The sequence below is a fragment of the Taudactylus pleione genome, unplaced genomic scaffold (assembly GCF_031769625.1).
Source record: "Taudactylus pleione unplaced genomic scaffold, aTauple2 ptg002751l, whole genome shotgun sequence".
NCBI lineage: Eukaryota > Metazoa > Chordata > Amphibia > Anura > Myobatrachidae > Taudactylus > Taudactylus pleione.
In genome coordinates this window covers 2,752,566-2,766,386 of record NW_028287126.1, presented here as the reverse complement: position 1 = coordinate 2,766,386, position 13,821 = coordinate 2,752,566, and positions in this window count along the sequence as shown.

Here is a 13,821-nt window from a genome sequence, read left to right as displayed (position 1 = left end):
CACGCCATGGAAACTTGCACCAGGGGCTTATTTTCCATCTGACTGCTGCCTCCTATACCTGCGGCTGTGTGCGCACTCGGCTGCTTTCACTGACGCGCCCGTAAGGTGAGTCATCGCCATGTCGGTGTTTAGCCACCTCCCAGTCACTGCCCGACCCTTTGCCAAGACATTTCTGAGACCGCTTCTTTGTGCGTACGCCATGCGACACACGCGCCATAGGAGCTCTCTATTTTCACGTACGCGCAGCAATAAAATATCCCTGAACTCCGTTAATACCGGCATTGTGTGTGACTGAACCAGGCCGCCAGCGACACAGGGAAACCGTTCAGTTTTGGGTGGAGTTCAAGAAAACTGGATGTTGCTGCCCTGGTTTCCGACATTCTTCCAAATATGGGAGATCCCCTCTGTGAGCTGTGTACACACTAGGCGATACATTGTCCGATCCGGCGGATCAGGCGACACATCGGCCAGTGTGTACCTAGTATAAGGGTCCAGTGAAGCTGCCCATGAACCTGTGAGGGTGGGCGTTTCTCATACAGGACAGTATCAGTATGTGGATAGTATGCTGGCAGGGTCCAGGCACCAAGATCTCGCACAAGATAGGATGGGCTTCCTTGTCTGGAGTCTGCAGGCTGTCGCGTCCTCTGGCAGCCCCCTGGTGGTGACAGTGTGGTAGTTTCGAGTTAGCAAGCTCCGAAGGCAATAATGTAATTCGGCCGTCCAAGGTCAGGGTCACAGGCAAAGTAGCAGTACAGTAAGGCGAGCCGGGGTCAAGGGGCACAGGCAGGTAACGGTAAGGCCAGCCAAGGTGTAGGGGCACAGGCAGGTAGCGGTAAGGCCAGCCAAGGTGTAGGGGCGCAGGCAGGTATCGGTAAGGCCAGCCAAGGTGTAGGGGTGCAGGCAGGTAGCAGTAAGGTAAGCCAAGGTGTAGGGGTACAGGCAGGTAGCGGTAAGGTAAGCCAAGGTGTAGGGGTACAGGCAGGTAGCAGTAAGGCCAGCTAAGGTGTAGGGGTGCAGGCAGGTAGCAGTAAGGTAAGCCAAGGTGTAGGGGTACAGGCAGGTAGTGGTAAGGTAAGCCAAGGTGTAGGGGCACAGGCAGGTAGCGGTAAGGTAAGCCAAGATGTAGGGGTGCAGACATGTAGCGGTAAGGTAAGCCAAGATGTAGGGGTACAGGCAGGTAGTGGTAAGGTAAGCCATGGTGTAGGGGCACAGGCAGGTAGCGGTAAGGCCAGCCAAGATGTAGGGGCACAGGCAGGTAGTGGTAAGGTAAGCCAAGGTGTAGGGGTACAGGCAGGTAGCGGTAAGGTAAGCCAAGATGTAGGGGTACAGGCAGGTAGCAGTAAGGTAAGCCAAGATGTAGGGGTACAGGCAGGTATCGGTAAGGTAAGCCAAGATGTAGGGGTACAGGCAGGTAGTGGTACAGTAGGGTAAGCCAAGGTGTAGGGGTACAGGCAGGTAGCGGTAAGGTAAGCCAAGGTGTAGGGGTACAGGCAGGTAGCGGTAAGGTACACCAAGGTGTAGGGGCACAGGCAGGTAGCAGTACAGTAAGGTAAGCCAACGTGTAGACACTGGTAGTGTTCACTCTAGGGCTGGAAGGGGGCAGGGCTTCTGTGGGTAAAAGGGCACTATCGCACTTGTGAGTGGTGAGGTCACCCAAGGGGGCGTATCCTTAAGAAGTGACCCCTTTTCATCACTGTAAGGGGCGCGGCCAGCACCAGCGGAAATGCTGGGCAGCCCCAAATCTCTCCCTGCAGTGTGAACAGAGGCCGTGTACACGGTGTCTATGCACACGACGGTGATTGTGTCAGTGCCCCTTCCCCGCACCCCCATGCGTAGGGATGGCACTTGGCTGGCAGTGTTTCAGCGGGGTGCCGCCATAAGGGCAGGGCGCAGTGCCCTGCTAAAACAGCCTAGCGAGAACACTACGGGGACCACTGTGCATGCGTATTAACCATTGAATAGTTGCCTTGTAATGGCTACACGCCATCACGACATATTGTGAATGCGTCAATGCCATCATTATTTTTACAGTATCCACCTAACCGAATAGGGAGAAGAGTCAGACCCCTGGCCCGATCTGAGATGGCGCCGACTGCGACCATTAGTTTGTCCCTTTACAATATCTGAGTCCTACAAAGAGCTAATACAAAAAGGAAACTGGTCATGGCTGGAAACGTCATAACATGGCGAATGTGAGATATGGAACGTTAAGGAGGCCTTCTATAGCAAAGTCCTATCAATCTCCCATCGAGGAATCGTATGTATTGAACTAGCTGCCTTCTAATCCGGGATGCCCTAATTAAATGTTGCAGTTACAGCAGTAAGTAACCCTGGTATTACGTGGCGTCTGCACTGAGAGATAAAATCTATATGTGGATTAAGCAGGCTAAGTGTCCGTCTAGCATCTGCATACTAGAGTGGAGGGGAGACCCCCGTCCCCCCTCAGAACTCATAGTGGCTGCTAGGGAACAACAAGCAGTGCAGCCGGCCCCGATCCCACTCTCACAGGCACTGAATCAGTGTGACCAGACAGCCAAATGGAGGGGACGCGCACAGCTCCGCTGCCCCCCACACCGGAGAAGGCCCTCCCCATATAAGATCTGCCTCTCCTCAGCTGTGACCTATACACAGCGTGGTCAGCTAGGGCGGAGTTCAGAGGGAAAGATGGGAGGAAGATGTGGGAAGAGAGGGAGAAAAATGGGAGAGCCTTGGAAGGAAGAGGCATGTGAGAGGAGGAAGAGAGGGGAAAGAGGGGATAATGAGAGAGCGATTGGAGGAAGAGGCATGTGAGAGGGAAGAGAGGGGAAAGAGGGGATAATGATAGAGTGATCGGAGGAAGAGGCATGTGAGAGGAGGAAGAGAGGGGATAATGAGAGAGCGATTGGAGGAAGAGGCACGTGAGAGGAGGAAGAGAGAGGGGAAAGATGGGATAATGAGAGAGCAATCGGAGGAAGAGGCATGTGAGAGGAGGGAAAGAGGGGATAATGAGAGAGCAATCGGAGGAAGAGGCATGTGAGAGGAGGAAGAGAGAGGGGAAAGGGGATAATGAGAGGAATCGGAGGAAGAGGCATGTGAGGAGGAAGAGAGAGGGGAAAAGGGGATAATGAGAGGGATCGGAGGAAGAGGCATGTGAGAGGAGGAAGAGAGAGGAAAGAGGATAATGAGAGAGTGATCGAAGGAAGAGGCATGTGAGAAGAGGGAGAGGGGAAAGGGGATAATGAGAGAGCGATCGGCGGAAGAGGCATGTGAGAGGAGGAAGAGGGGATAATGAGAGAGCGATCGGAGGAAGAGGCATGTGAGAGGAGGAAGAGAGGGGACAATGACAGAGCGATCAGAGGAAGAGGCATGTGAGAGGAGGAAGAGAGAGGGGAAAGGGGATAATGAGAGAGGGATCGGAGGAAGAGGCATGTGAGAGGAGGAAGAGAGGGGATAATGAGAGAGTGATGGGAGGAAGAGGCATGTGAGAGGAGGAAGAGAGGGGAAAGAGGGGATAATGAGAGAGCGATCGGAGGAAGAGGCATGTATGTGAGAGGAGGAAGAGAGGGGATAATGAGAGAGCGATCGGAGGAAGAGGCATGTGAGGAGGAAGAGAGGGGAAGGGATAATGAGAGAGCGATCGGAGGAAGAGGCATGTGAGGAGGAAGAGAGGGGAAAGAGGATAATGAGAGAGCGATCGGAGGAAGAGTCATGTATGTGAGAGGAGAAAGAGGGGAAAGGGGATAATGAGAGAGATCGGAGGAAGAGGCATGTGAGAGGAGGAAGAGAGGAAAGGGGATAATGAGAGAGCGATCGGAGGAAGAGCCATGTGAGAGGAGGAAGAGGGGATAATGAGAGCGATCGGAGGAAGAGGCATGTGAGAGGAGGAAGAGAGAGTGGAAAGAGGGGATAATGAGAGAGCGATCGGAGGAAGAGGCATGTGAGAGGAGGAAGAGAGAGGAAAGGGGATAATGAGAGAGCGATCGGAGGAAGAGGCATGTGAGAGGAGGAAGAGAGAGAGGAAAGGGGATCATGAGAGAGAGCGATCGGAGGAAGAGGCATGTGAGAGGAGGAAGAGAGAGGGGAAAGGGGATAATGAGAGAGTGATCGGAGGAAGAGGCATGTGAGAGGAGGAAGAGGGGATAATGAGAGAGCGATCGGAGGAAGAGGCATGTGAGAGGAGGAAGAGAGAGGGGAAAGGGGATAATGAGAGAGCGATCGGAGGAAGAGGCATGTGAGAGGAGGAAGAGAGGGGAAAGAGAGCGATCGGAGGAAGAGGCATGTATGTGAGAGGAGAAAGAGAGGGGAAAGGGGATAATGAGATAGCGATTGGAGGAAGGCATGTGAGAGGAGGAAGAGAGAGGAAAGGGGATAATGAGAGAGCGATCGGAGGAAGAGGCATGTGAGAGGAGGAAGAGAGGGGACAATGAGAGAGCGATCGGAGGAAGAGGCATGTGAGAGGAGGAAGAGAGGGGACAATGAGAGAGCGATCGGAGGAAGAGGCATGTGAGAGGAGGAAGAGAGAGGGGAAAGGGGATAATGAGAGAGGGATCGGAGGAAGAGGCTTGTGAGAGGAGGAAGAGAGGGGAAAGGGGATAATGAGAGAGGGATCGGAGGAAGAGGCATGTGAGAGGAGGAAGAGAGGGGAAAGAGGGGATAATGAGAGCGATCGGAGGAAGAGGCATGTGAGAGGAGGAAGAGAGAGGGGAAAGGGGATAATGAGAGAGCGATCGGAGGAAGAGGCATGTGAGAGGAGGAAGAGAGGGGACAATGAGAGAGCGATCGGAGGAAGAGGCATGTGAGAGGAGGAAGAGAGGGGACAATGAGAGAGCGATCGGAGGAAGAGGCATGTGAGAGGAGGAAGAGAGAGGGGAAAGGGGATAATGAGAGAGTGATCGGAGTAAGAGGCATGTGAGAGGAGGAAGAGAGGGGAAAGGGGATAATTAGAGAGAGTGATCGAAGGAAGAGGCATGTGAGAGGAGGAAGAGAGAGGAAAGGGGATAATGAGAGAGCGATCGAAGGAAGAGGCATGTGAGGAGGAAGAGAGAGGATAATGAGAGACTGATCTTAGGAAGAGGCATGCGAGAGGAGGAAGAGTGCTATGGATGGTAAAGGGTGAGGGGTATATTTACTAAAGTGAGCATTATTAGAAGTGGAGATGTTGCCCATAGCAACCAATCAGATTCTACCTATTATCTTCTAGAATGGGTCAGGGAACTTTTTTTACCTTTTACCCCAAAATATATTTAGATACGCCGACGGTACCCCCCTGATTTGAAAGGAAGGAAATTATATAGTAGTGCCCCCATATAATGCCCCTGTAGCAGTGCCCCCATAGTTATGCCCCTGTAGCAGTGCCCCCATATAATGCCCCTGTAGCAGTACCCCCATAGTTATGCCCCTGTAGCAGTGCCCCCATAGTTATGCCCCTGTAGTAGTGCCCCCATAGTTATGCCCCTGTAGCAGTGCCCCCATAGTTATGCCCCTGTAGTAGTGCCTCCATAGTTATGCCCCTGTAGTAGTGCCCCCATAGTTATGCCCCTGTAGCAGTGCCCCCATAGTTATGCCCCTGTAGTATTGCCCCCATTGTTATGCCCCTGTAGTATTGCCCCTGTAGCACTTCCCCCATAGTTATGCCCCTGTAGCAGTGCCCCCATAGTTATGCCCCTGTAGCATTGCCTCCATAGTTATGCCCCTGTAGCATTGCCTCCATAGTTATGCCCCTGTAGCAGTGCCCCCATAGTTATGCCCCTGTAGCAGTGCCTCCATAGTTATGCCCCTGTAGTAGTGCCCCCATAGTTATGCCCCTGTAGCAGTGCCCCCATAGTTATGCCCCTGTAGTATTGCCCCCATTGTTATGCCCCTGTAGTATTGCCCCCATACTTATGCCCCTGTAGCACTTCCCCCATAGTTATGCCCCTGTAGCAGTGCCCCCATAGTTATGCCCCTGTAGCATTGCCTCCATAGTTATGCCCCTGTAGCATTGCCTCCATAGTTATGCCCCTGTAGCAGTGCCCCCATAGTTATGCCCCTGTAGCAGTGCCCCCATAGTTATGCCCCTGTAGCAGTGCCCCCATAGTTATGCCCCTGTAGTAGTGCCTCCATAGTTATGCCCCTGTAGCAGTGCCCCCATAGTTATGCCCCTGCAGCAGTGTCCCCATAGTTATGCCCCTGCAGCAGTGTCCCCATAGTTATGCCCCTGTAGTAGTGCCCCCATAGTTATGCCCCTGTAGTAGTGCCCCCATAGTTATGCCCCTGTAGTAGTGCCCCATAGTTATGCCCCTGTAGTAGTGCCCCCGTAGTTATGCTCCTGTAGTAGTGTGTATATCAGCTCATGTCCCAGAGCCAAGCACAGAGCATGCACGTAGCTTGTGTATATCATCTCATGTCCCAGAGCCGAGCACAGAGCATGCACATAGCTTGTGTATATCAGCTCATGTCCCAGAGCCGAGCACAGAGCATGCACGTAGCTTGTGTATATCAGCTCATGTCCCAGAGCCGAGCACAGAGCATGCACGTAGCTTGTGTATATCAGCTCATGTCCCAGAGCCGAGCACAGAGCATGCACATAGCTTGTGTATATCAGCTCATGTCCCAGAGCCGAGCACAGAGCATGCACGTAGCTTGTGTATATCAGCTCATGTCCCAGAGCCCAGCACAGAGCATGCACGTAGCTTGTGTATATCAGCTCATGTCCCAGAGCCCAACACAGAGCATGCACGTAGCTTGTGTATATCAGCTCATGTCATAGAGCCGAGCACAGAGCATGCACGTAGCTTGTGTATATCATCTCATGTCCCAGAGCCGAGCACAGAGCATGCACGTAGCTTGTGTATATCAGCTCATGTCCCAGAGCCGAGCACAGAGCATGCACGTAGCTTGTGTATATCAGCTCATGTCCCAGAGCCCAGCACAGAGCATGCACGTAGCTTGTGTATATCATCTCATGTCCCAGAGCCGAGCACAGAGCATGCACGTAGCTTGTGTATATCAGCTCATGTCCCAGAGCCGAGCACAGAGCATGCACGTAGCTTGTGTATATCAGATTATGTCCCAGAGCCTAGCACAGAGCATGCACGTAGCTTGTGTATATCAGCTCATGTCCCCGAGCCGAGCACAGATGTGAGGGGCGGGTGCGGTGCAATGCCTGCTGCCGTGCAGGTGTACGTCTGTTACTTACCTTGCGTCGCACCCTCTCACCTTCAGGCCGTGTGTTGAGCAGACGGTCCTGGAACCTCCGAATAGAACACGGACACGATGACCTAGGGGGAAGGAGACGAGGTGAGTACCGTCCTTCCTCACGTCGACCGACGCGCCCTACCGAACCGGGGGATAAATTCAGGTTTTAAGTGAAGATCATCATTGGCACTTTTGGCCTCAGATCCCGAATTTTCACCTATCGGTACTCACGCACCAGGTGAAGATCCGTCCTTGCACCGGGTTGCAAGGTTCACCGTCCGCCCAGAAGGAAGGAGATAGATAGTGACAAACAGGGAGAGACAGTACACACAGATATTCCTCACCGTGTCCACTCTTGCTCTTCGTCCGCTCACTCGCCTACAGGTCCCTGTAAGGAGATACACAACACTGCCGTGCAGGGCCTAAACCTATGTCAAGCAACTACACATACTAAAACGGCATCACCCTCAACCTACAGTGTGTGTAGTGCGACAGATATAACAAAAACTAAACATTTGCCCTGCACGGAACACCAAACACAGACTAAATACACAAGAGCAAAACACAGTGCTGTCCCTTTAAATGTCTGCTACCTATCCAGAGCTGGCCAGCTCCTCTTCTCGGTGACTGGGGAAACCACTACCTCATGGGTGGAAGCCGTACAGCTCTCCACCACTGCTCACACCTCTAATCATCTATGCGGGGGCTACCTAATGGGCTCAGGGCCCTGGACCTAACGCCCAGGATCTTACCAGCGGCTCAGGGCTTATGCCTGCCTACTGCGGGGTACTCAAGGGACTTGGGCCTACTGCCCAGAGTCCCGCTCTATTTTGCAGCTCAGGCCTAGTGGCCTGCCTAACGGTGGGCTCTGGTAGTGGCCTGGGCCTAATGTCCAGACCACTTTTATTGGGGCTCAGATATAGGGCCTAGTGCCCTCCTGTATGGGTACAGGCCTACGCCTGATTTATGGCCACGGGCCTGGTGCCCGCCTACTCGATCATTTAGTGGCCTGGGCCTAGTACCCAGGCCACTCACACCTTATTAAGGGCCAATCCTTTTATAGGGCCTAATGCCCGCTACTGTCCCCCGGGCCTTGTGCCCGACTAATTGCCCACGGGCCTAGTGCCCGACAATACTCCACGGGCCTAGCGCCCGACAATCCTGGCGGTCTAGGGAGGGGGGTATATGGTGGGCCTCACGGAGGGCCTACCTGCTACGTTGGAAGAGGCTGCGGGGGGGGATATTCGTGACGCTCTTTTACTTTCCTCCCCCGCAGTCCTCTCCGGTCCTCAGCCGCATTCTTCGGCCGCTGGCCCGTCCTGGCCAGCGGCGCCGCCTCTTCTTCCTTTCTTCCAGCCGGCGCCGCCTGTCTTCTTCTTTCTTGACAGCGGCGTCTTCTGGCCTCTTCCGTGGCCGCCGCCCCTGTTGACGCGCCGAACTGCTGCTCTTCGGGAGGTCTTCTCTCCTCCCTCTCCGCCGCCGAACTCCCTTTTCCCGCTCTGCGCCGTCTAATACGAGACGGCGCGAGTGGGCGGGGCTATGACGCGGCGAGCCGCGATTGGCTCGTCGCGTCCGCCTCTGATTGGCTGCTGGCCCGCGAGCCAGGTTTGGCTCGCGGCCAGAGCCAAACGCCCGCCGCACAGTGCACCGCGCCCAACGCCTGACCGGCACTGGGAGCAGGTACTCTCTCCCAGCGCCGGCTACCCGCCGCTTCTTGGCTGCCGGGCGCCAAGCTCCGCTGAGCTTGCGCCCGGAGCCAAGCTTCTCCCGGCGCCACAGTACCGCCGGCACTGGTGAAAGGGACCAGGCGGTCCCTTCACCAGGTGCCCGCGGTGTCTGCACCGATGCTAGGGACATTACTGTCCCAGCGCCGGCAACGGATGTGTCCCGCAGAGGACACATCCCTTCTGCCTGCCCCTACACGGCGGCTGATGCTGGGATCAAACTCGTGATCCCAGCACAGCCTTCCACACAGAGCATGCACACAGCTTGTGTACATCAGCTCATGTCCCAGAGCCGAGCACAGAGCATGCACGTAGCTTGTGTATATCAGCTCATGTCCCAGAGCCGAGCACAGAGCATGCACGTAGCTTGTGTATATCAGCTCATGTCCCAGAGCCGAGCACAGAGCATGCACGTAGCTTGTGTATATCAGCTCATGTCCCAGAGCCGAGCACAGAGCATGCACGTAGCTTGTGTATATCAGCTCATGTCCCAGAGCCGAGCACAGAGCATGCACGTAGCTTGTGTATATCAGCTCATGTCCCAGAGCCGAGCACAGAGCATGCACGTAGCTTGTGTATATCAGCTCATGTCCCAGAGCCGAGCACAGAGCATGCACGTATCTTGTGTATATCAGCTCATGTCCCAGAGCCGAGCACAGAGCATGCACGTAGCAGCTCATGTCCCAGAGCCGAGCACAGAGCATGCACGTAGCTTGTGTATATCAGCTCATGTCCCAGAGCCGAGCACAGAGCATGCACACAGCTTGTGTATATCAGCTTATGTCCCAGAGCCGAGCACAGAGCATGCACACAGCTTGTGTATATCAGCTCATGTCCCAGAGCCGAGCACAGAGCATGCACGTAGCTTGTATATATCAGATCATGTCCCAGAGCCGAGCACAGAGCATGCACGTAGCTTGTGTATATCAGCTCATGTCCCAGAGCCCAGCACAGAGCATGCACGTAGCTTGTGTATATCAGATTATGTCCCAGAGCCGAGCACAGAGCATGCACGTAGCTTGTGTATATCAGCTCATGTCCCAGAGCCTGGCACAGAGCATGCACGTAGCTTGTGTATATCAGCTTATGTCCCAGAGCCGGGCACAGAGTATGCACGTAGCTTGTGTATATCAGCTCATGTCCCAGAGCCTGGCACAGAGCATGCACGTAGCTTGTGTATATCAGCTCATGTCCCAGAGCCGGGCACAGAGTATGCACGTAGCTTGTGTATATCAGCTCATGTCCCAGAGCCTGGCACAGAGCATGCACGTAGCTTGTGTATATCAGCTCATGTCCCAGAGCCGGGCACAGAGCATGCACGTAGCTTGTGTATATCAGCTCATGTCCCAGAGCCGAGCACAGAGCATGCACGTAGCTTGTGTATATCAGCTCATGTCCCAGAGCCGAGCACGGAGCATGCACGTAGCTTGTGTATATCAGCTCATGTCCCAGAGCCGAGCACAGAGCATGCACGTAGCTTGTGTATATCAGCTTATGTCCCAGAGCCGAGCACAGAGCATGCACGTAGCTTGTGTATATCAGCTCATGTCCCAGAGCCGAGCACAGAGCATGCACGTAGCTTGTGTATATCAGCTCATGTCCCAGAGCCGAGCACAGAGCATGCACGTAGCTTGTGTATATCAGCTCATGTCCCAGAGCCAAGGACAGAGCATGCACATAGCTTGTGTATATCAGCTCATGTCCCAGAGCAGAGCACAGAGCATGCACGTAGCTTGTGTATATCAGCTCATGTCCCAGAGCCGGGCACAGAGCATGCACATAGATTGTTTACTAAAGAGACCATGGTGGTATTACCTCCGATGTAATGTGTGCCGTTATTGTATGTAAAGGGTCTAAAGCGCATCACCTTGCAATCTATGCCGTTCCTAGCACCCCCCTCTACGTACTTGTCGTTGTAAGGACTCTTATATGGGAAGAAATAAACATCCTAATGATGCGCCGAGTAGCTCTGCGACGGCTCTTTAGGCTGCAGGGTTCCGTTTCAGACACCCGGGAGCCAAATGTAGGTGCCATAAGGGCATGAATAGTACACCCCTGATCCCTGGGTGGCACTTCCCTAGTAATAGCCTTGTGTGTATGACTTGGAATCGCCCATAGATACAGGATATGTTCAGCGATGAGCAAACACAGTGGACTTTGGTGGTGTCAGAGCCAATGGCAGAAGAATGAGGGGGAGGGTTATATGTCGTCTTGTCAGCAGAGATGGAGCTGTCAGGTCAGTCACTTCTGTGGGAATGTTATAAACTCTGTCTATGAAAGATTGAGTTAGAGCCAGGGAGACAGAGGGCAGATGTGCCAAGCTGAAAAATGCTGTTTTCAAGGGTTTTACAGCATTTTCCATATGTACTAAGCACCAGAATGCGATGTATTCCTGTGCTTTGTCCCAGTGGGTTCTTATCGTGACGGCCACTGGTAGGGATCTAACTGGATCCCTCTCGGCTTCCCACGCGGTGCGAGTGTCCTTCTGCGCAGGACGACAGAGGGCCTACTGCGTCATAAACCCGGAAGTCTCTCTATCGCAAAGGACAGCTCTTACCGGGAGATTTTCTAGTTACATACCGGCAATATCTTGTAATAGGCGGTATGTACGACATCGCGGATGCAATCCTTAGTACATCCCGCCTAGATGGTGATAGATCCGGTGAGTATAGATAATATATCTCTCCGTTCCTTCGCCCAGCTGGATACCCCAGGCCGCTGCCATTCCTGTAACACAGAGCTGACAAATACTGTGTCGTTTGACACTTTTCATAAGAACATTCGTTACGTTTGATGGCAATTTGGGCACTTTTTACATCTACGATTCTGAGCCGCCTTTTATGTCAGAAGCCGGTCGGTTATATGTCTGTAAATATTCTTCTTGGAAAAATAATGAGAGTATGCACTAGACAATGTATAATAAGTTATAACTATGCAAATTCTACATAATCCACAGGCTTCAGTATCATTCTAATTTTATACAACACACAATAACCAAAAAGACTGATGGGGGGGGATAACAAGGAACCGATGTCATCTCTGATTTTATATTAGATATAATCTTCAATGCTTAGAAACAAGCCAAGAAATAAAATATATTCATATCCGTGATACACGTGAAATAAATCGCATGAACCAGCGCCGAAACACAACTCTTGCCCGGAGAGCTGCATTGGACACTAGGTGGTGATATAACACCTTAAATTCAACTATTATGGATCTAGGCTAACCACATGCCTTACTAAGTTTTAGCAGGGCATGCTGAGACTTGTAGTTCCCCCGGCAGCTTAAGAGTCACAGACTGCTTCGACCTGTGCTACAGAAATACATCAGCTCGACCCAGGAGTCATGCTAAAAATAAGTTTGCAGAGAGAGGATTTCTCACACAGCAGGACACTGTGGAGCGCATACCCGTAAATTGCAGGTAACTGCTTACAAATGACTGAAATACAGTAGGTGCGGCGCAGGGTGTCTGGTCACATGGTCGACACCACTCATAAGGTTGACACCGCGATGTCAATTTCGTCAGTCGCCATGTCGACATACTTAGAATGTCGACATGTTCAAAATGGCGACATCTGCAATGAAATGTCGCCATTCACAGATCGCTGATGGTTAGAGTTACACGCCACTGGGAAGGGTTAGGTGCTAGGGGGAGGTGGGGGCGGGGGAAACCAATCAGATTCTACTTAACATTTAACTAGCACCTTCTAGGAGATAATAGCTAGAAACTGACTGGTTGCTATGGGCAACATCTCCACTTGTAAAGACTCTCGCTTTAGTAAATATACCCTAATGACTGTTGACATGCTGATGCGATGATGTGAATAGGTGATGCTGAAGGGTCTAACAGGGTCATCTCCATCTAAATGAGTTTTACATATTATTCTTCAGCTGTATCCTAAAATACAAGATATATGTAGTGAATCTACTCTAGAATCATAGCAACCAATCAGACGTTGGCTTTCATCAACTACATCGCACTGCACAGTACGGCACGTCCTGCAACATTGTAGTGACTGAACGGGGACCCTGCGCCCCCCCCGTGTCATGCTAAGGGAGAGATGACAACTGGCAGCATGAGCGTGCAATAAAACATTTATAATGGATCAGAACTACAACAGCGCACGTATATCGGCCGATGGTGCGTACCGCTTATGCGCAAGTCAGAATTGCGATCACGCTATGATCACCTACGCAGATACAAAGCCATCGTTGGCACATCATCATTTGAGGGGGGGGCGGAGGAACGCAGGTGTGCCTGTCCGTTTGAACGCCCTTGCATGGGCGCGCATAAATTAGCCACTGCGACGGCATACGCAGCGTGAATGCTCTGCATGCGACGACCAGTTTCTGAGACAGGTCAGAATTGTGCGTGAGGGCTCGATGTTCAGCAGACCTGCGGGCGTAATCGCAGTCTGGATCCGTAGCGAATCAGGCCCCTTATCGCCATCCACAGCTTAGTACATAGGGTCTAAATCGCATACCTGAACTGTTTCTGCGCAGAACCAGTTTTCATCCTTCGATAGCTGCTGCCTGGTTCGGTGTGTAGCCAATGCTGCAGGGTTTCCTCTTGTTAATGTTCTGATTAGCGCTGCTATGAGTCTTGTTCTGCTTCTATATCGCAGCTCAGTTATTAATGATAACCGTACAGTACAGACGTTATTTAAAGTGATTGCTCTGCTGGGTATCTGAGTAACAGAGGGAAGGGGGCTGCACCGCGTGCCTTACAATTTCTGTTCATTACACGATCATTTTTAAGTTAGTTAAATTATATGGATATTCCACCTTCAGATAGGTAGTTGTAATATAATAATAATAATCTTTTATTTAGATAGCACTGACATCCTGTGGCTTTGATACATAGGGCCGGATTCCATTAGCTGCGAAAAGCCGCGTTTTGTGTGGACTTCAGAACCCCTCAGGTACCCCCCTCCCCCTA